This window comes from Bos indicus, chromosome 20 (genome assembly GCF_029378745.1).
Source record: "Bos indicus isolate NIAB-ARS_2022 breed Sahiwal x Tharparkar chromosome 20, NIAB-ARS_B.indTharparkar_mat_pri_1.0, whole genome shotgun sequence".
Lineage (NCBI taxonomy): Eukaryota > Metazoa > Chordata > Mammalia > Artiodactyla > Bovidae > Bos > Bos indicus.
Window position 1 is genome coordinate 732,747 of NC_091779.1, and position 21,464 is coordinate 754,210.

Here is a 21,464-nt window from a genome sequence, read left to right on the forward strand (position 1 = left end):
GATGGGACAAGCCGGTCATCCTCACAGGTGGAGGCAAGGTTAGAGAGGGAGGAAGGGACCAAGATCTCTCAGAGTATAAGGACTAAGGTCCCTCCATCTCCTGGCACTGCCTGCTTCTGTCCCAGTGGAACTCAACCTTCTGCCTCACACCCCAGGGATCTGACACCTCTCAGCTCCTTCCCTCAGAGTGACACCTGCAGTCTCTAGGACACAGGCCTGGGAGCCAGGCCCCTGAGAGCGCACGTTATGATCTGGGAAAAGCTGTGCTGGGCACCTCTTGAACAGACATAGTTCAAGGTGGGAGCTGTGCCTGGGGTCCAAGGTCTGGGAGGGACATTGCCCCTTACCGTGTCTCAGGGAGGGGGCCCCAGGAGGCACAGCTGTGTGGCTTGTCCAGAAGCCTTGCCGAAAATTCCCTTTTCCAGCAAAACTTAGGGAGAGCCAAGCTGCTGTATCCCGAGGGGCCGCGGCGGGTCAGGGCAGGAGGTCAGGCTTAGAGCTGCTTCTGGGCAGCTTGCACACCTCTGACTCTGCTGGGAGGGTGCTGGGAGAAAGGACCCACAGAATGATTGACATGGCACTTCCAGTCAGCGTGGTAAGATGGGCACTTAGGGTCAAAACCAGGTTTATGGGAACGATACTTCCTCTACACCTGAATATGTCCAGGGCATCTCCCACCCACCTGTGGCCCCTTATCTTTGGTATCTATAAAAGACCAGGGGCTCTCGCCTTCATCTAATCACCTAATCATCTAATCACCTGAATTTGGGACTAATTTCTTCATATTCATTCATTCTCTCTCCCTCCCCTCCCCACCTCCTGTTCATATTCAAAACCAGGTGGAAGCCGTCAGTAATAAATTCCTGGAATCACTTGGGACATAGGACGTTCCAGTCTCACAGAGTTCCAAGAAGGAAAGTCATCCAGATTGTCTCTGGAATAAAATGTCAGCAGAAAATGTATTTTAAGAATAAAATGCTCTGTCATGCTTTAAAGTGGCACATCCCTTCATCCTTTCCTTAGCTTTAGAAAGTACAACCACTTCCAAAATGCTTTCATAAGGCTCTATGCAAGATCACAGATATCTTAGTTAATAATTAAATCCACTTTCTTTCCTAGTTCTAATGTGTTGTACCAGAATTTTATACCACCTCGTGTTCTAGTGAACGCTGCAGCTCGTAAGTGAGCGATGCCAGTGGACAGTAAGAGGCTGAGCGCAGAGCAGCGTTCTTACAGCGAAGTCCCTGGACCAGGGGCGTCAGTGTCCCCTGGGAACTTGCTATTAATGAAAACGCAAATTCTTGGATTCCCAGCTGAGAGCCACAGAATCAGAAACTGGGAGGCGGTGGGCCAGCCACAAGGGTTTCCGTGAGTTGCCTGGGGGACGCTGAGCAAACTTTTAAGTCTGAGAACCTCTGGTGAGGGACTCAGGACCCCTGGTTCTGGAGTCCAACAGACCTGGGTTTGAATTCCAGACCTTTAGTCACTAGGCTGTTCATCTCATGTCACTGCTTTCATCGCTCTTAGCCTGATTTTCTGACCTAATAGCAGGAATAATAATTCCCATCTCATAGATTGTCAAATCAAGGGAAATAGGACAGCTATCCAGAGCCTGGTGTGGGTATTTTAGGGGTGCTTCCTGGAAACTCATCACAACCCCATCCCTTCCACGTTCCAGACCAGCGTCATCAAGCAAATGGAGATCAGACTCTTGGCTTTATGACTGATACAGCTCCTTTAATAAAGGACGTGACTCAGGGGCATGGCCACCCAACCACTAGACTTTCTAAGCGCCGCTTCCCAGGACTCCTGGAAAGTGCCTCTGGGTGAGGAGTGGGCGGGCGCAGGGTAACCTGAACCACTGCCTCACGCTGTTAAGCCTGGAGGCACGGGCAGAGCAGGCAACGAGGGACAGGCTCCACAGACCCAGGGCCAGCACACGCTGAGGCCCGCTTGTGAGCGGGAGGACTTATACAGAAGGGGACTTGTGGGGCTCAGTGCTCTTGCACTCAGAGACCTTGTAGCCTGGGGCCTAGAGAAGTGAGTGGAGGCGTGTGTAGACAGCCTGCAGGCTTCCTGATGTTGCCTGTCGAGGCCTGGATGCTCCAGCGCCTCTATGGAACCTCTGTGGAAATAGGAGTTGAGGGTGGAGAAGGTAAAGCATTCCTCATCATTTGCAAAAATTGGTGCTCAATAAATGCTGTGATCATTATGGAGAAGTGACACAATATTTCCATATTGCTACAAGGAAAAAAAATGGTAACATGGCATGCTTTCTAGCAGGTGAACACCAACAGTCAACACACAGGGAGAGCCAAGTGTGGGCGAGGCGTGTATTTACCCATTGATTATTATAATTACAATTGATTACTGCATTCTTCAATGTATGAATCCACTAAATCATACAACTCCGCTACGGTGTGTATGTATTTTTCACATCAGTTTTACACTGGAGGTAACTGAGGCACAAGATGCTGAAGCAGTTACCAAATGACAAATGAGTGTGTGTGTGTGTGTGTGTGTGTGTTAGTTGCTTCAGTCGTGTCCAACTCTTTGTGACCCTATAGACTGCAGCAGGGGACCCCAAGGCTCTGCCTGCAGGGTCCCTGCCTCTCGTTACGGTGCTGTAAACAGCTAGGGAAAGGCTGTGTGTGCTCTGAAACATGTGTGTGACTTGCTTTAAAAAGATTAGTTAAGAACACAAAAGCTATAGAAGTTATTAATAAGACCTTTTCCAGAACTGAAAAGTTCTTTCAATTGCATTAATACTGAAGTCTGCAATTCAGAATTATACCAAGAGTAAAACAATAATAAGCTATTTGTATTGTAGGCTGAAAAGAATGAGAATCAGAGAGTAGATCTGCAGCAATCTTCTGAGGATGGCAGAAAAATAGACATTCAACTGTGCCTTCAGATTCGCAATCAGGTTGATGGAGACAAATAGCCCCAGGTCACTCACCTTAAAACCTAAACAAAGAAACGAGCAGTCGGCCAACCAGAGAATTTAGAGACTCGAGACAGTTCTCCATGACAGGTCAACCTGGGGTATCCGCTAATGCACATTAGTGAAGTCTCCTCTATGTACATACAGTTGGGAAGGTCCCCTGGAGGAGGAGATGGCAGCCTGCTTCAGCATTCCTGCCTGGAGAATCCCATGGACAGAGGAGCCTGGAGGGCTACAGTCCACGGGGTTGCAAACAGTTGGACAGGACTGAGCAAACACAGCCATGGAAAGAAAGATACCCACCTGCCGGTTATGACAACCTCGTGCATACTGGAAGCCTTTGACAAACACTCACCAACCGACTGCTCAATAACAATCCTGAGAAACTACTTCAGCTCCAGTTCTAAAGCTTTTCTTGAATAACTTCCCTGACTAATCTGCCGTTTGTTTAACCCTTTTTAGTGAATTCTGCGCTGACTGCACAAGGTCCCCCTAAGAAATCTCTATGTCAGAGGCATATAAATAACACCATTCAATTGAAAAAAATGCTTTTCTGCAAGTACATCATATTTTTCACATTTCAAGCCACTCACCTTTTTCTAAATGCTTTGCTATTTTTTTCATTGACGTGTAGCTGATTTACAATATTGTGTTATTTTCATGTATACAGCATAGTGAGTCAGGTTTTTTTGAAGATTATATTCCATTATAGGTTATGACAAAATATTGAATATACTTACCTGTATTACACAGTATTTTGCTTATCTATTTTAGGTACAGTAGACTGTATCTGTTAATCTCATACTCCTAATTTACACCCCGCCCCACCTTTGGTAACCATGTTTCTTTTCTGTCTACGAGTCTGTTCGTTATCAGATTCATTTATATTATTTTTTAGGTTCCACATATAAGTGATATCATGTAGTACTTGTCTTTCTCTGACTCATTTTACTATAAATGCTTTGCTAGTTTTTAATGAAGTCTGAGGGGAATAAAATGAAAAAGTCTCAGCCAACATTTTACAAGTTCGTCACAACTGGTGCCACTCTGTCACTAATTTTTCGAACCTGTATCTTCTCTATATGATCCTGAGAAAATAAAAAGCTCTCAAACTAGCCCTCTTGACTAATTTTCAATCACCCACACCTACTAAATCATTAAAAATCCACCTTCTCTTTGAAATAAAGGGATAGTCTCCCCTCAACTCTTTCAAATTTGGCCTTAAAGAGTAAGATAAAAATGCAAAATAATTATAAGAGGTACTGCACATTTGCTGCTTATATCTTTTTTTTTTTCCTCTTCAAGTGTTTACAATGGGGCATTTCAACTTGTTATGAGTGGGAATGAGAAAGTGAAATAGACTAGAAACAGAGCAATTTCATTTTTCTGTCAGCATCTCCTGACAGGCCAAAGATAAACCTCATAAACTGTGAAAAATGAACAGTTCTTGGTTTTGATAACCTAAGCTGGGAGGAGGACCGAGGAGCTCCTATCTCTGGAACCCAGGGGTTTATCTCACTTGTTTTTCAATGATTAATCCCAAACTTATCCTATTTCGTCAACAACGTCAAGGAGCCCAAAGGGAAGTTTTAGACCCCTGGCTCCAGCTCCTCTCTGTGTCCAGGCTTACTGGTGCCAAATGAAGTGGTAATTAACCCAAAGTCCCCCCTTCCTGACATGCAGACTTGCAAGGCAACAACAGCCCAGGGAGGGAAGACCCCAGTGGGAACTGCCAACAGCAGATTTGTAGAGGGCGAGGGCTCCAGAGAGGAATGAGCAGGACAGGATGCAGAGACAATTGCACCAGCAAAAGCAGCGAGGCAGAAAGAAGCATGGAATGTGAGTGGGAGCTGGGGAGGACCGTGCAAACAACGGTCTGGCAGGAGAGAAGAGCTTCCAAAGTGGAAACAGCAGAGAGAACGTCAGGTAGAAGGCTGGGCTTGAAAATCCAGTTGAAGGAGTTTGGGGGTAATGTGGTGGCCATAGGGAGCCATCACGTGTTCTAGAGCAGGGGAGTTTCATGATCTGAGTGGGTATCAGGAGGACAATGGTGTCCAGGCAGCTGATGGAAGAGGTGAGGGTCAGGGCGTCTAATTTAGGAACATTTCAGTAATTGGGGCAGGAAGTGAAGAGGGCTGGATTCAAACTTTCCTCATGGCCCAGTGGTTAGGAACCCACCTGCCAATGCAGGGGACATGGGTTTGATCCCTGATCCGGGAAGATTCCACATGCCACAGGGCAGCTAAGCCTGTGGGCCACAACTGCTGAAGCCCCTGCACCCTAGAGGCTGAGCTCCGCAGCAAGAAAAGCCACCATGGTGAGAAGCCCGCACCGCAGCAGCGAGCAGCCCCTGCCCCCTAGAGAAGTGCTGTGCACAGAGACAGACTCAACCAGCCAGAAGTAAGTACGTAAAGAGACATGTTTAAAAGAAGGCTGAGTTCTCCCAGGTTTTTCCCCTTGATTCAAGTATTTCCCTATTCAGAACTAGTGACTTCTGCCATAGATGCATACAACTTATGCCACTATAGACTTAACTCCTTTTATCCTTATCCACTTGACGTCTAGGTTTACTTATATAATCTGTTTTAGCCTCACCTTGATCTGTAGTATCTGTGAAATCATAAACTTGACATATGAGTTGACGTTTTTCTAACGCACGTGAAAACAAGCCCATGGTTAGTAAAGGAAGAAGTTGGTCTGTGCTGCACCTCAAGCCCCCTCAAACCACTATGGGGCAGATATGCTTTGAAGAAAGTCGTCTTAGTTCACGGGTTCTTAAGCTTACTGAGGTCACAGACCTCTTTGGTTACCTACTAAAACCCACAGACCCCTTCCCAGAAAACTGAGAGTCTGCCTGCACACACACGATTTTGTACATCATTTCTGACTGTCATTGTCCCTTGGGTTCAAACCCTCGTGACTTATCCGGGGCTGGCAGAATGTGAACCTCAGCTTCCCAGCAGGCCAGGTTACTTGGCAAATCTTCCCAGAGCTCACTGTGGCTTTGGAGCCCTTCCAGGAGCTTGCAATATCTTCTGGGGGGTGTCTGACGCCCTCAGTTTCTAGAATGTTCTGAAGCCAAAGCCACTGCTAATGGCTCCTCAGACACCCTTGCTCTCTTCTGAGGCTCCAAGCAGACAGTTGCCACAAGGAGACTCTGATCTTCATGGGCCTGCACCACCCCCGACCCCAGGGTTAACCTGGACACGGCTGGGCTGGCCCCAGGGAGGTGGGCTGAGCCGTTCCATTCGGTTCCCCAGCCTGTTGCTGAGAGAAACATTCGGTCTCACCCATGGCCTGTGATTGCTCTGTCAAATCAATTCGAGAGACTATAAAGATATAAGAGCTGAACAGCACCAGCAGGAGACTCCATTTTTTTTCCTGGAAGGCTTTTTGCCAGATAAAACAAGACTAAATATGAAATGGCTTCATATTCCAAGCATGAACTAATGTTGGGGTTGCGGCTGATAAGTAAAGAACAGCTAAACAGACTTTGACACTATGACTCTGCAGAGGGCAACGCTCTCCCTGGAAGTGGGGGTGTGGGGATTTATCGGGACTGTTGGGGAGAGAGCTGTCTGGAAGAGGTTCCTCCCTCATAAAAAACCCAGGCCCCTGCTGACCGATTCTCACATTAGGAAAACATTGGTAAATCATCAGCATAATCCAAGAATTATTCCCTTCCTCGGCGCTGAGCACCAGGGCCCTTCTTTTCTTATCTGGTTCTAATTTTCTTCATGGATGCTGCTCCTAATTCATTAATTGAAAGGATTTTTGGCTAGAAGCCCATGACCCTCCTGGAACAAAAAACATAAAATCGTAGGGGCTGATCTTCTGTGGGTCTAAGAGAAGCCAAAGTGGATGGGGCCGGTTGCTTTGGCGTCCCTGCTGGGTTCGGTTTGGACCCCTGAGGCACAGGTGTAGGGAACTGGCTGCCTGGAGATCTTCCCTAGCCAGGGAACCATGGTAAATCACTAGCTTTCTGAATGTCCCCTGGAGAACATACATGATCATATAAGGCTTTTAAGATCAATCGTAATAGACACCCAACAATTTGTTTTTCTTTGGCTGCTTTTACTGTCCCCTCTGGATCTTCCTATAATGCTGGGTCTGATACTACTCAGCATGACAAGGAGGTAAGAGAAGGAGCTTTGGGGTCTAACAACGGACCTGAATCAAAATATGCCTCCATGCCTTTCTAACTGTGTGGCTTTGGGCATGTGGATTAATCCCTCTGGGCTTCAGTTTCTGTGAAAGCTCAAGAAATCGAGTAACTGCATTACAAAACGGCTATGAGGCTTGCATGAGATGATGCATGTGAAATAGATCGGCGAGCTCTTGGTACATGGTAGCTCTCAACAAACAGTAAGAATCACCACCACCACCACCACCACCATCACCAGTATCTTCCCTGATGACCTGGGCCGGGTTGAAAGAGAACAAAGACGTGGGGTTCAACTCAACTCAGTGTCATTTAGAGTGGATTTGCCAATGGCATTCGTGATGGTACCAGCATGTACAATCCCCAGTTTCACCCTTGAGCTGGATAAGCAGGATGTGGGAGACGACATGGCTGTCATGTTCTTCCATTCATTTACTCCCTCGCTCAACAAATATGGTACCTACTGTGTTCCAGACACTTTCCTAAGGTGGTAGATACAGCTATACGCTGGACAGACATAAGCCTTGTCCTGAGGGGTATAGTCCCTCCGCCTCTCAGCTGTAACACAGCGCAGGATGCCGCAAAAGCAGCCCTTACCAATCGAGGTTAGTTTCACCACCGAATGGCAGCATACAGACGTGTCCAGGGCCACAGCAACTCCACCCAAAATGCCCATAGGAAATTCAACAGATGCTTTTGCTGACATCTCCTCAATACCAGGTACTGCACTAGTCCTGGGAACACCTTGGTGGACAAAGCAGGCCCAGGCCCAGATCCTGAGGTGAGGGCCGTTGTCTAAGTGGAGGGAGACGGCAGCCAAGAAAACAGTCGCGCTACCAGTGGCAAGGCCTGGTCCGCAAGGCAGCTGCTGCGTCACTGAATCTCAAAGCCATACAGCACTGCACTCACCAGGCAGGTCATCTTCTGAAGCTGGGTACATACTTAACTTTAAACCAACTCTGCATGCTCTGGTCACCTATTTCATTTAGGGGATAATCACAAAAGTAAAGAAACCAAAAGACTCACAGATACAGAGAAGAAATTAGTGGTTACCAGTGGTGGGAGGAGCAGGGGAGTAAGGGGTGTAAGCTACCTGGAGTATGATCGGCTCGAGGATGCGTTACACACAGAGAAAACATAGCCAGCATTTTGCAATAATTGTAAATGGAAAGTAACCTTTCAAATTGTATAAAAAGTTTTTAAAAATCTAATAAAAAATAAGGACAGCAAAGATTACTTTTGCCACCGAAGAGGCGGGCTAGCAGTTAGAGTGTGAGGGCGCCGGCCTTGGATCCTGCTGTCCATCTGGCTGATCCCCTACTCCTCACAGCACAGCCCCCGCGGGATCCATTAGGAATCCACCCCCCGCTCTTTCTCACCAGCCCCAAACCTCCCACACTAGCACATAAGCTGTGGTCTGGGACTAAGAGGGTTTTGTTTTTTAAACAGTTAAATCTTTCATTGCAGACCAATTAAAATTTAAAGACTCTCTCTCCTCCCCCCAACCTCTCTCTCTCTCCCTCTTTCACACACACACAGACACATACACACTCACACACACACTTCCACCTCTCTGAGCACAAAGAGCTGAAGATAGCCTGGTGTTTACTATTAGAAACAGGATTTGAAAACCCACTGAGAGAAATCCTGGCTCTTCACCTCCGCTTGTCTTTTTCCTGCTCAAACTTTTCCTGAATGAGAGATTGCTCCGCCAGGAACCCTGAGTGTCCACCCCCAAAGCAGCCTGTGGGTGGAGGATGCAGCCCATCTCCCTGGCCCCCGAGGCTGTCCGGCAGAGCGTGAGCAGGTACCTGTGGTGTCCACGAAGTGGCGGAGCGCCCGGTGGGCCAGGCGTCTGCTGTCCCCCTGCCCTGCCCGCCCCACCCCCCAGCATCTGCCTGCATGTCTCCCTGGCCTCCTCGTCTATCATCACACGTCACTGGCAGTACCAGGGAACCCTTCCTGATAATCCAGGAGGAAGGGGAAGTGCATTAAGCTACCCCTCTAGCCCCAACCTCATTCCACATGGTCTCCTGTTCTCAAAGCAATGGACTTTTAAAATAAGATCAGGTAGAGAAGCTAGAGAAGGTCTCACACACACACACACATGTTTTACTTTCAGAGCTCTCGGGTTCCCCGTGGCATCTCTTGCTAGAATTCTCAGTCAGGGAAGTCACCCTTTGGTATTAATTTGGACATAAAATTTCCCTCATCTCCCATTCCCCCTCTTGCCTTAGAAGGTCCCAAACAGTGACCTCATTGGAGGCAGTCAGCCTGAGGCTCTGGTGCTGGGCTTCATGGGGTCCCATCCTGGGGAACTGGCCACTTTCCTGAGGATTAGTGGGTGGCGAGCAGTCATCCCGTCATGATCCTGGGTGTACACTCCCAGCTCTGGACGGTTCGTGGTGAAGTGATGAAAACTTTGTCTTTCTCCTGGCTAAAGACCGTATAAGGACAGATCAAGATTGAAAGGCAAAAACAACATCCATTCTTGGTGATGGAAAGAAATCATCTCTGGCAGGATGTGAGTTAGAGAAAAGTCTGGGCCCCATGGAAAAAGGGATCTTGAGACTCCTATAAAACAAGGCAAATGGGGTGACTCATCTCAGGGTCAGGGTGTAATCTGTGCTGTGGAGCTGTGAGGCTGGAAGCAGCCAAGAGAAAGGAGAGCAGATGCTCCTAGTCAAGGGGGCTGGGTTCTCTGGCCACACAGGGGAACACGGAGACTTGGGAAGAGGCCAGAGAAATTCAATGAACAAGTGGTCCTGGCCAGGCCCACCACTTCACTAAGGAAGAAGGGCTCCCTGCTCAGCTACTGACATCCACTGTAGGTCTAGACCAGGTACCTGGTCCGTTGAGGTCTCGCTGTGCGTATGCTAAGTCGCTTCAGTCATGTCCCACTCTTTGAGATCCCATGGATTGTAGGCGGTCAGGCTCCTCAGTCCAAGGAATTCTCCATGCAAGAATACTGGAGTGTGTTGCCATACCCTTCTCCAGGGGACATTCCCAACTCAGGGATCGAACCCACATCTCCTGTGTCTCTTGCATTAGCAGGTGGGTTCTTCACCACTAGTGCCGCCTGGGAAGCTCTGACGTCTCTGTGTGTTAGACGCTCTGCGACCCCACGGGCTCCCTTACACTGCACTGGCAGGCCGGCTCTTTATCTCTAGCGTCACCTGGGAAGCCCCTAAGTCTCAGTGTCCCCCTTTAAATTTGGAAATCTTCCTGCCCTTCCTTTGTCTCACAGATGGGTGATTCCGAAAGCACTAATGGCAGGCTTTCACTGCGCCCTCAGCATACACCAGGGGCTGTGCACGCATGTTTCACGAGACTCTCACGCCAAGACCCGGGGAGCTTAATGCATGAGCTAACCACTTGCCTTTCACTAACAAGGATGCTGACATTCAGAGATGAGCTAACTTGTCTGAGGTGACGATACTGATAAGTGGTCAAGTCAGGGTGTGAGCAAAGGCAGATGGCCTTTCTGCATCCCTGGTAACATTTCAATGTGAACACACTTTACTGCTCTTTTTAGAAGAAACCAGGAAAGGTAAATGAGGAGAGAGAGCGTGATTGCCTTGGAACAGAAAGCGAGTGTAAGAGATCCTCCAAAGGCGTCAAAACAGAACAGCGTCCTCCTCCCCTTGAAAACTGCATTCCACATCGTGTGCTCCCCGTTACCTTCGGAGATCCTCAGCCTGTTAATTCACTTTCCAGACCCTGTGTAGCTGTGTCTCTGGGTGATCGTAACTCGGGTGAGTCAGCTGACAAAGTCTGCGAGCGCTCGGAAAGATGTCATTAGTTGGAAATGGTGCCGAGTGTCACACAGGGAGTCTGTTTGCAAACACCGTCCTCTCCCCTCGTCGAAGAGCCGTGCTCCATGTGTCCATGGGCTGCTTCCCACGCCGCCTCTCTGCGCTGGCTGCTCCAGCCCGCCCAGCCTGTGCCACAAAGGGTAGCCAACAGGAACCCACAGCAGTGCCATCGCTCTGCTGCTGTCACGAAGGGCAGCCCACTTTCCCGAGGATCCAGATGGGGACAGCCCTGCCAGATCCCACACTGCACTAAGCTTGAAGCCACCAAGACACGTTCAACAAACACTCGCTGAGCCCTATTTCAGGTCAGATAGCAGACATGATAAAGCAGGGTGCCTATCGCCCCCAGGCCAAATGTTAAATGTAGGGCAGGAAAAGACCAGCAAAGAAGCACCATATTATAAGCTGTCATTAAATACATACTAAATGAGCACCATTTTAACTGTGGCTGGAACATACTTTGAACTATTCATTTGTATTTATTTCTCATCAATTTTCTCCTTTCCTCTGGTCCTTTCTCAAGCAAGTAGTCAATCAGCTTTGTCTTCATTCCCTTAGAAACGGTAGGGTACAAGCTGCCTACAAGACTATCTCACGTCAATATTCCAAAACCTGAGGCTCAGAGTTGCTTCAGCAGGATTTATGGAGGAGGAGGTAATAGAGGATTGGGAGGAAGAAGCAAAGTGAACTGGAGAAAGCCAAGGTCGAGAGCAGCTTCCACCCAGAATACAAAGAAATGTCCCTGGGTTGGTGGGGAGGTAGGGCAAGTATGAGAGGGAGAAGGGGTGAGAGAAGCAGAGAGAGGGAGAGGGAGAGAAGAGAGACACTGACCCTAGGTTAGGACCACTGAGGGCTCAGGCAAAGAGGACTTAGCCTCTCTACTCCTGCCTAGCGAGGCCCCAGTGAGCAATGGCTGTGTCACATCTCTAGGTTAATGCAGCACCAAAGGTGATTCTGTAAAAACAATTCTCCTGTTGCCCATGTGACTATAGAGAGCTGCCACCCTACAGAAGCAATAAGATGCGCCCCAAAGGTCACTTGCTTGGCTTCTGCTTACTTTGATGCTGCACAAGTCCCTAGAGCTGTGGCCCAAGCAACTCCTACCAGTTTCCTGGTGGCCTAAAGGGATAGTGCTAAGGTTGCCAGACACTATACAGGATGCCTCGTATTGGGGGTCCTATATTTTATTTACTAAGCGAGGAAACCCTAGATTGGGATGGACAATTGAAATTAAGGTGATAGAAACAATGTGGATGAAAATGTATACCAGAATTTGCAGAACTGATTGTGTGGATTGAGAGACACACCTGTTTGAACACAATGCCTTTTTTTTTTTTTTTACAGTGCTTTAATTTTTATTCCCAGGTGGCTCTAATGGTAAAGAATCCGCCTGCCAATGCAAAAGACTCAGGTTCGATCCCTGGGCCAGAAGATGCCCTGGAGTAGGAAATGGCAACCCACTCCAGTTTTTTCGCCTAGAGAATCCCATGGACAAGGAAGCCTGGCAGGCTCCAGTCTGTGGGGTCACAAAGAGTCGGACATGACTCAGCACACACATACACACTGCAGACCCCAGAGGGGACAAGGCTGAGGCGTGATTGTCCAGCAAACTTAAGACAGCCACTGCCAGTGGTGGGGAGAGGCCTCTGTCAGAGCTCCGGTGTCTGCACATCCTAAAAGCTCTCCTTGGGAGAAGGCAATGGCACCCCACTCCAGTACCCTTGCCTGGAAAATCCCATGGATGGAGGAGCCTGGTAGGCTGCAGTCCATGGGGTCGCTAGAGTTGGACACGACTGAGCAACATCACTTTCACTTTTCACTTTCAAGCAATGGGGAAGGAAAGGGCAACCCACTTCAGTGTTCTTGCCTGGAGAATCCCAGGGACGGGGGAGCCTGGTGGGCTACCATCTATGGGGTCGCACAGAGTCGGACACGACTGAAGTGACTCAGCAGCAGTAGCAGCAGCAAAAGTTCTCCTTATGGACAGCAGGTCAGAGGGAAGGGAAAAATGCAACCAGACTTGAAAAGTTGCCTGGTGCTGCTGTCAGCAAATGGACTGCAGCTGTTTTTGCCATTTCAAAAGCTGGTGCTCCCGCTTTTTTAAAAAGTATGTTGTAGGAAATAAAGAATAGGATTGTGGGGAAGCCCCCTACCACCACCCACTTTGATAAAAATTTCATTTTTCACTCTACATAAGAGACTTTAAGGGCAGGGAATTTTCTTTTCTTTTTCTTTTTGAAGTGTTGAAATATAAGGAACCAGTTTTATTTTCATTTTTTATTCATTGTACTTATATTTAAAAAAAATTTAAATTGGAGTATAGTTGCTTTACAATGTTGTGTTAATTTCTGCTGTATAACAATGTGAATCAGCTGTATGTATACATAAGTGTGCGTTGCTAAATCACTTCAGTCGCATCTGACTCTTTGTGACCCTATGGACTGTAGCTTGCCAGGCTCCTCTGTCCATGGGATTCGTGTTTCTTTCATCTCCTGCATTGGCAGGCAGGTTCTTTACCACTAGCCCACCTGGGGGGCTCATGTATACACACATCCCCCCACTTTAAGCCTCCATCCCTCTCACTCCCCTATTCCATCCCTCTGGTCATCACAGAGGACCGAGCTGAGCTCCCTGGGCTACACAGCAAATCCCTGCTGGCTGGCTGTCTCACACATGGTAATGTATATGATTCAGTGCTACCCTCTCAATTCATCCTATCGTCTCCTCCCCTGTGTCTGCAAGTCCGTTCTCTATGTCTACATTTCTATTACTGTCCTGCAAATTATTCTTTGTACTTTGGTATGTTGTAAATATTATTTATTATCCACTAAATACAAACAACAGTAACTCTTCACTATGAGTGGAAGCCATTTCGGGAGTGTGAGAAAAGGGCATCTTCTAGGTTGGGACATGAGAAAAGGATTTTGATGATCACCAAAACACTCCTTACAGATGTCTGCTTTGCTAAGTTTCCAACACAAAATGAAGTGGAGCTCTGCACCTGATAACTGCATTTGAGCCTCTCTTTCGAAGGTCTCACTGACGGCAGCCCGTGGCCTGGGACACATCGTCTAAGGAGCCGGAGCCCACACTGCGTCCATGTCAGGACTCAGTCGCCGTAGCTGGGCAGGTGAGTCCTGCTCAGAGCTCCTTCTCATCAGCCCAGCTCAGCACTGAACTCAGCCCAGGATCTCAAGTTCCCTTCCTCTGCCTGGGGCTGGTGACTTTTAAACGTGGAGGCTCTGCTAAGCACTGGGATTTCATTAAGGGCCCCGTTAAAATTTACTAGAGTTAAATAAAGAAAAGACCCAGCCTTGGAAATTATTCTTCAGCCGTGTCTCTCCCTCTCCTCGCTTCCCACCCCAAGCCTCAATCCCACTTATTCACCCATTAGATGGCCAGCAATTGAGCTAATTCTGGAAAGATGCCCATATCGAATGTCTTTAGAAATCTCTTCAGAAAATGCCTTTAGGAAGGCAGGTCACCTCTTCCCATCTGGCTTACTCTGGCAGACCTGGGCACCTTCACAAGGAGACAGTGAAATAAAGCCGTATCAGACGAGGATACATCCTGGCCATTGCCTTGCTTTCTGGATGACCCTGGGCTTGCTTCTTAACCTCTCTGAGTCTCACTCTCTGCATCCGTAAGATGGGAAGAGCGCTCTGAAGTGTTGTATAGCACGTTAAGACGTTAGACCAGACAACGCGTGTCAGCCGCTTAACCCAGCGTCTAGCACTCAGCCAGTGCCGGAAGCGGGAGCCACGGACAGGGGTCTTCCAAGGGCACCACCTGCCTTTCTTGTCACACTGGTGCAGCCTGTGTTTAAGAGAAGCTTTGCCAGGTGCATGGGAGAGCTAAGGAGAGGGGAAAATGTGTTCACACTCCTGGAGTCAAAAGTTGTCCCATCCTTCTGTGATGTCATAATCGGAGCTGCAGCCTACAGATCTGAAGTCTGACAACCCCCACAGCCAGTCGTCACCACCCACACACTTTTCAACACCCTCTCGCACATAACACCTGGGGCCTCTGCTTCCATCCCACCATTTCATGAGCCTGTCCAACTCAGGGTCCTTTTTCAGCATCACAAGGGCAGCCAGTATCTGCAAGAGGTAAGCACACTGGGCCCCCCAGGAACTGAGACAGGAAACCCCTTCCTGGAGAAGCTGAAACTGAGCAAGATGGGATACAGGCGGGGGCATCCCTTTGGTTTCGTAATTAAAACTGAAACTCGATCCCCCCGCTCAGGGAGACCTGGCCACAGGCTTCATCTTTCAAAGCACTACCTGGATGCTTATTAAGGGCCCACTTGCTCCCAATATTGGGTTACTTCACTTTCAGCAGCTGCTTGACCTCTCCCCACCACCAGCGCCAAGGTGAAGACTCACCTGAAATTAAGCCCGAGCTACACAGGTAGCCCTCGGCAGCCAGGGCTAGAGGTAGCTCCTTGGTAGACCAATAATTTCTGAGGAAGTTTGGCCTGCTTATTCGGGCTCTGCCCAAAGGTCCTTCCAAACCTCCAGAGTCACATACCTCTCGTCTCTTCTGCACATTTTCCCTTCCTATGTTCTCACACTGATTACCTCAGAGCATCTCATTTTTTGATTTACTTGTTTACCTTTGCTTGCTCCCCTTTGACCGTCAGCTCCAATGGAAGAGAAACTCTGCTTGCCTTATTCATGCTATAAGCCCAGCGTGTGTCGGTTTTTGCATTGAGTAGATAAAGGAAAAGAGTAAAAGATTTATCAAATGCCACACAAAGGACTTCCCTGTTGGTCCAGTGGTTAAGAATCTTCCTGCCAATGTAGGGAACATGGGTTCCACCCCTGTGTGGGGAAGAACCCATATGCTGTGAAGTAATTAGGCCGGCATACCACGACAGAAACCACTGCTATGAGAAGCCCACGTGCCACAGCTAGCAAGTAGCCCCCGCTCATCGCAGTGAGAGAAAAGACCCAGCACAGCCAAAAATAAATTTTAAAAATTAAAAAAAAAATTGATATGTCATACAAAAACCAAGAGGTCTGCCTGTAATGGGGCTTGGAGTACAGAGAATGTTCTGTGAAGGAAGGAAGGACAGACACGTTCTTTCCCTCTTGATGTCCCCAAGCTTTATGACACACTCGTGCACCGACCACATTCTTTATAACATCATACACAAGGGCTGAGCAATTCAAGATCATTTGATCTGAAGTATTACCTGCCGCTGTTCATCATCCTTAGTGACTCACTTGCTATATCTAGTGAAATTTCTGAACCAGTGTGGATACCTAAGTACATGGAGTTGGAAAGTCAATACAAATTTGATGTGAGCCAAGAAACCTAAGTGTGGGTGGAGGAGGGAGGATGGTGAGATAGGGGAGAGGAAAAATAACAGGAATAGTCAGGGCTGCCCTTTGGCTGAAGCCTAAGGCAAATAAATGAAATAGGACAGGCCGAGACTCCAGTCTAGCTTGCTTCCCTCTCGTAGACACGCCTTCTGGTCTTTGCTTCTCTGAGCTGGGCGACAGTGAGCTCCATACACAGTGATTTCCATACACAGGGATGCAGAGAAAGAAGAGAAGCTGGGCAGAGAAGTGGCAGCCATGTCTGCAGGAGGATTAAGAAGCAACCTCAGAAGGCTTCGGTGGCTGCAGGCTCCAGGACAACACTTCCAGGAAGGCCAAAAGCAACGGATGTGTGATGAGGGCTGCACATCCATTCAGAAGTAAACTGCAAAACCCGTAACTGAACAAAAACAGAGCAGCACCCTCCACAAGCTGTTCTATTTGACCCGGTGTCAACTTTCTCTGTGTTATGAATGAACAAAACGGGAGCGGCTCTGCCCGTCGCCCCCGCCACCCCGTCACGAGAACTGTCGCCGTCTGCCCAGTCCGGGGCAGCTGTTCTTATACTCAGGATGGAACCCTCCTTCCAGGGCAGGTTCAGGGTATGTTTCTGGTGACCCTGAATCAGCTGAAGGGCTCCTGCAGGTGTGTGTTTGATACTCTGTGGACCTCTGTGAAGGAACTCTGGATTTCTTAGTTCTAGAAACCAGTTAGCAGTGGGGTTCCAAAAGCCAGAGTTTGGTAATATGCATGCATGCTCCACGCATAGACAGGCAGAAGCAAAGTCACCTCTCCAAAAATGGTACATAATCTCTAGCTGTGTAACTTTGTTACAAAAACCTCTCTGGAACTTCCTAATGTTTTTGATGAAATTAAGACACTGATCAATCTGAGAATCTTCGAGTTTAAAATTTTTACACTTCTAGATAACCAAAAGGACCTACTGTATAGCGCATGGAACTCTGCTCAGTATTCTGTAATAACCTAAATGGGAAAAGAACTGGAAAAAGAACAGAAACATGTATATGTATAACTGAATCATTTTGCTTTCCACCTGAAACTGACATGACATTGTTAATCAACTATACTCCAATATAAAAATTTTTTTAAAATTCTATATTTATATAATAAATATTACTCAATGCTTTTTCTTTCTCTCTCCCTTGCTTTTTCTGTCCCTCCTCCTGCTTTTCTTCTTTCTTCCATCTTGGCCAAGTCCCTTTCATCTGCCTCACAAGGGCTAGTGACCCCCCCAAACAGCCAGCAAATTAGCAGTTGTATTCACAAGGTTTGGAGTAGCTGATGTTCCAAGATTATGATTCAACTATTGAGTTCTGAGGCTCTAAAACAAAATCCCCAAGTCTCCTGTTGAGCACGAGTAAGAAAAAACCAGCCAGTCAGCAAGCAAAGGTCTCCTGATTGAGTCCTGGGGGTGCACACAATGAACACAGCTATCGCACCATGAAGTTTGGTCTAACGCAGAAACGTGTGTATACAGAAAAGCAATATTTCTGCTGCAGGAATGAGATAGTAGTAGACGTGTATGGATGTGAGAGTTAGACCATAAAGAAGGCTGAACACTGAAGAACTGATGCTTCTGAGCTGTGGTGTTGGAGAAGACTCTTGAGAGTCCCTTGGACTGCAAGGAGATCCACCCAGTCCATCTTAAAGGAAGTCAATTCTGAATATTCATTAGAAGGACTGATGCTGAAGCTCTAATACTTTGGCCACCTGATGTGAAGAGCCAACTCATTAGAAAAGACCCTGCTGCTGGGAAAGACTGAAGGCAGGAGGAGAAGGAGGCAACAGAGGACGAAATGGTTGGATGACATCACTGACTCAATGGACATGAGCTTGAGCAAGCTCCAGGAGATAGTGAAGGACAAGGAAGCCTGGCATGCTGCATTCCATGGGGTGGTAAGGAGTTGGACACGACTGAGCTACTGAGCATACAAGACATCATACTGATTACAGGAGGAGTGAGTTTTACACATCCAGAAGGCTTTCCAAGGAGAAGGCACAGTAATGTGGGAGTTGGTGGTGGTGGAATAGTCACTAAGTCGTGTCCAACTCTTACAGCCCCATGGACTATAGCTGACCAGGCTCCTCTGGCCACGGGATTTTCCAGGCAGGAACACTGGAGTGGGTTGCCTTTACTCTCCAGGGGATCTTCCTGATCCAGGAATTGAACCCAGGTCTCAGTGGGTTCTGCACAGCAGTCAGACTCTTTACCAACTGAGCCAACAGGGAGTCCAGTGTGGAAGTTTAGCAAACCACAATTAATATTATTCTTCATTAAGTGCATCTATTTCTATATATTGAAAAATTACTTCATTTAGGATGAGCCCATCCATTTAAATATATATATATATATATATATAATACACATGATTATCATTTACTGAGCACTGCCTGCTATGAACTGTGCTAATAAGCTCCTCATACACATATCATTCAACCCACATAAAACAGGAGATGGATGTCGGCACAGTGTTAACAGCATGTTAATAGTCAGATTCTATCTTTCTCTATGCCTCAATTTTTTTTATCTGTGAAATGAGACAAATAATAGAATACACCTCAGAGCGTTGGTGTGATTTTTTAATTAAAAGTTTCATAAAGCCCTTACTGCAATGTTAGGAATGTGGCAAATGTCCCATAAACAGTATTTATTGATAACCTTGATCTCTCAGATGTTAAAGAATCTGCCTGCAATGCAGGAGACCCTGGCTTGATCCCTGGGTTGACAAGATCCCCTGGGGAAGGGAATGGCAACACTCTCCAGTATTCTTGCCTTGAGAATCCCATGGACAGAGGAGCCTGGTGGGCTACAGTCCAGGGGGTTGCAAAGAGACGGACACGATGAGTGGCTAACACTTAACATCCTTTTCCCAAATATAACTTGAGAGCAAAAGTGATGTGTCTGAGGTTGAACTAGCTCTGAGTATGTCACCATACTCTGCTGTCTCTCGGATGTCAACTGCCAAACTCAAGTGTGCTCGATGGCAACTGCTTCAGTGTTCCAGTAAACTTGGCATGCTCTGTGTGATCTGTCCTGCAATCTACCTTTAAATGTCACTATTCTCACACATACCTTGGGAAGGTCATGCGTACTTGTGGCATATATGGTCAGGCCTTAATAAGAGTTAGAGATGCCTATGGTCTCTAAGGTGCATCAGGCTTTTTCCTGCATCACCTGTGATTCCTCCTCACCTAGCCCCAATTCTGAACTCTTCTGGAACATTCTCTTTTGCTCTCTGTTAACGATCCAGGCAGTGAGAGTCCCCATATCAGGCACCGGAAGTCACCAACACAGAAAAGTCAGGAGAGCCAAGATCAGTGGCATGGAGTCAGGCTGGAAAGGCAGAGAGCGGGAAATGTTGGAAGCTTTTAAGGAGAGCAAAACAGCCACCTTGACAGGTTGGGGGGATGTATGTAACACTCACACCAGCCCTCATTTGCAGCAGGGCTGGAAAGGACAGGCCAAACTGCGCGCCTTCTGCAGCAAGCTCCTCCAAGTCAGCTGAATGCTTCCCAAGAGACTGCCGAGCAACGGGGCCAAATTCCTGCAGAAGTGGATGACCTCAAAAGTGTCCGCTGCTGTGGGAACTCTAGGAAGGGTGGCATATCAGTATGGATAACTGTATGATATCAGTATAATAACCTATGAGGAAGTCCTAAAGGAATTCTGTCTATAACAAAAAGGAAAGAAGAGAAAAGTCTGAGGAATGGCTTAGTGACTTCAGGCAGCTCCAAAGTTTCATTTTGGTTTCCTTGCTCCTGTGAGGGGAAGCCAGAGGAAGTAATCCGGAGCCACTGAGGATCAAAAGAAAGGGAAAATGGACTTAAGTTGGAGGAAAATTCGAGTTGGGCAAAACAAAGTGTGTTTTGAAAGTAAGGCTGATAAGATGGCTAGATTTCACTGTTGAGGTTATGGTTCTACTCATAAATCTTCCAACCACCCCACCTCCAAAAAAAAAAAAAAAAAAAAAAAACAATCCTGACTCCTGGAATCCTGTATGTTTCCTCATTATACCACTTGTCCCGGCTGTGTCTGCACCATTTATACTAACTATCAGGTCACCTGGAAAGCTTATGTGAATGCAAGTTCTCAGGCCTCACCCCAGTCTCCTGAGTCAGAATGGGATGCCCCATGACCCACAGGCTCTCAAGGTGATTGCTACATACAGCGTTGCTGTTGAGAGGCCCCTACTTGCATTAGAGGCATGGGCCACTGCAAGGTGCCCTTGACCTTGAATTTGCTGAATGTATATATCTTACCAAACTCATCAGTGAGTTGCTGGAAAGAGCACTGAAATAAAACTACCATTGCCTTCTCTGAGGTAATGGGTTGCTCTTTGGCTAGAACACCATCTTGAGCCCAAGCTACTGAGCAGAAGCACAGGCTTCGGCCACCCGTGTCTACAGACAAGACAGCTGAATGGGGGCTGCTGGGATTTACCTATGAGGGATCAGAAGAAATTTCAGGGCAAATAGCAATCCCTAGATGTCAGATATGAGTAGAGGACTGTCATCCTCTCCAAGAGAAAGAAATCTCAGAGCCATTTATCTTCCCCCTCTTACCTCTGAGTTGAGTGGCGAACTGCCCAAACACGTATTGATTTGCTCTTCACTCTTGAATGCTTTGCAGTCCTCTTGCTAAGGAAATCGGAAACACCCCCACCCGTTCTGACGATTAGGTGATAGGCTAATTCTAGGGGAGAGCAGGGGGTGGAAGGCAGCTTTCTTTTCCCTTCTATTTCCACTTTGGAAGATGAACCTGGTGGCTGGTGCATGGGACTCCCTTCCTGGGCACTCCCAAGGTGACTTTCTACAGGCGCGTTTTTCCCTCTCCCTCTCTGGGGTGCCTAGTACCATGCAATTCTGACACTTGGCCATGCTTGCCTCTCCCAGGCTACTCTGCCTCTGCACACTCTGAGCTGCTGTGTGACGGGACTGGGGGAGGGAAGCTGGTGGCCAGAGACAATGGGTGCGCCCAGCTCTGAGCTGCACTGTGGGGAGGGGGAGAGAGGTGACAGGGCATCATGAGCCAGCAACGGCCAGCTGCGTCACCTCATTCCCCACAGCCACAGATCCCCCTCACCAGCACAGACACGGTCCCCTGTCAGATCTGGGGGCTGCCATTTTTGAGAGGAGGGAAGCAAGTGATGGGAAGCTGCCTGCCAGCCATGCTGTGCTTGGACGGCTTGACCCTCAGC

At 47.8% G+C, this 21,464-nt stretch overlaps 1 protein-coding gene and 1 long non-coding RNA gene across 4 annotated transcripts in view; one reads left to right on the forward strand and one right to left on the reverse strand.

The window, feature by feature from the left end:
* SLIT3 (slit guidance ligand 3) overlaps window positions 1-21,464 on the reverse strand; it is a 723,070-nt gene that overhangs the window by 372,240 nt on the left and 329,366 nt on the right. The gene's annotated exons all lie outside the window — the stretch shown is intronic.
* Window positions 14,875-21,464, forward strand: part of LOC139177971 (uncharacterized) — a 28,195-nt gene continuing 21,605 nt past the window's right edge. The window contains exon 1 of the long non-coding RNA XR_011562379.1: window positions 14,875-15,030. This is a non-coding gene — a long non-coding RNA (uncharacterized lncRNA). The remainder of the gene's footprint in view (window positions 15,031-21,464) is intronic.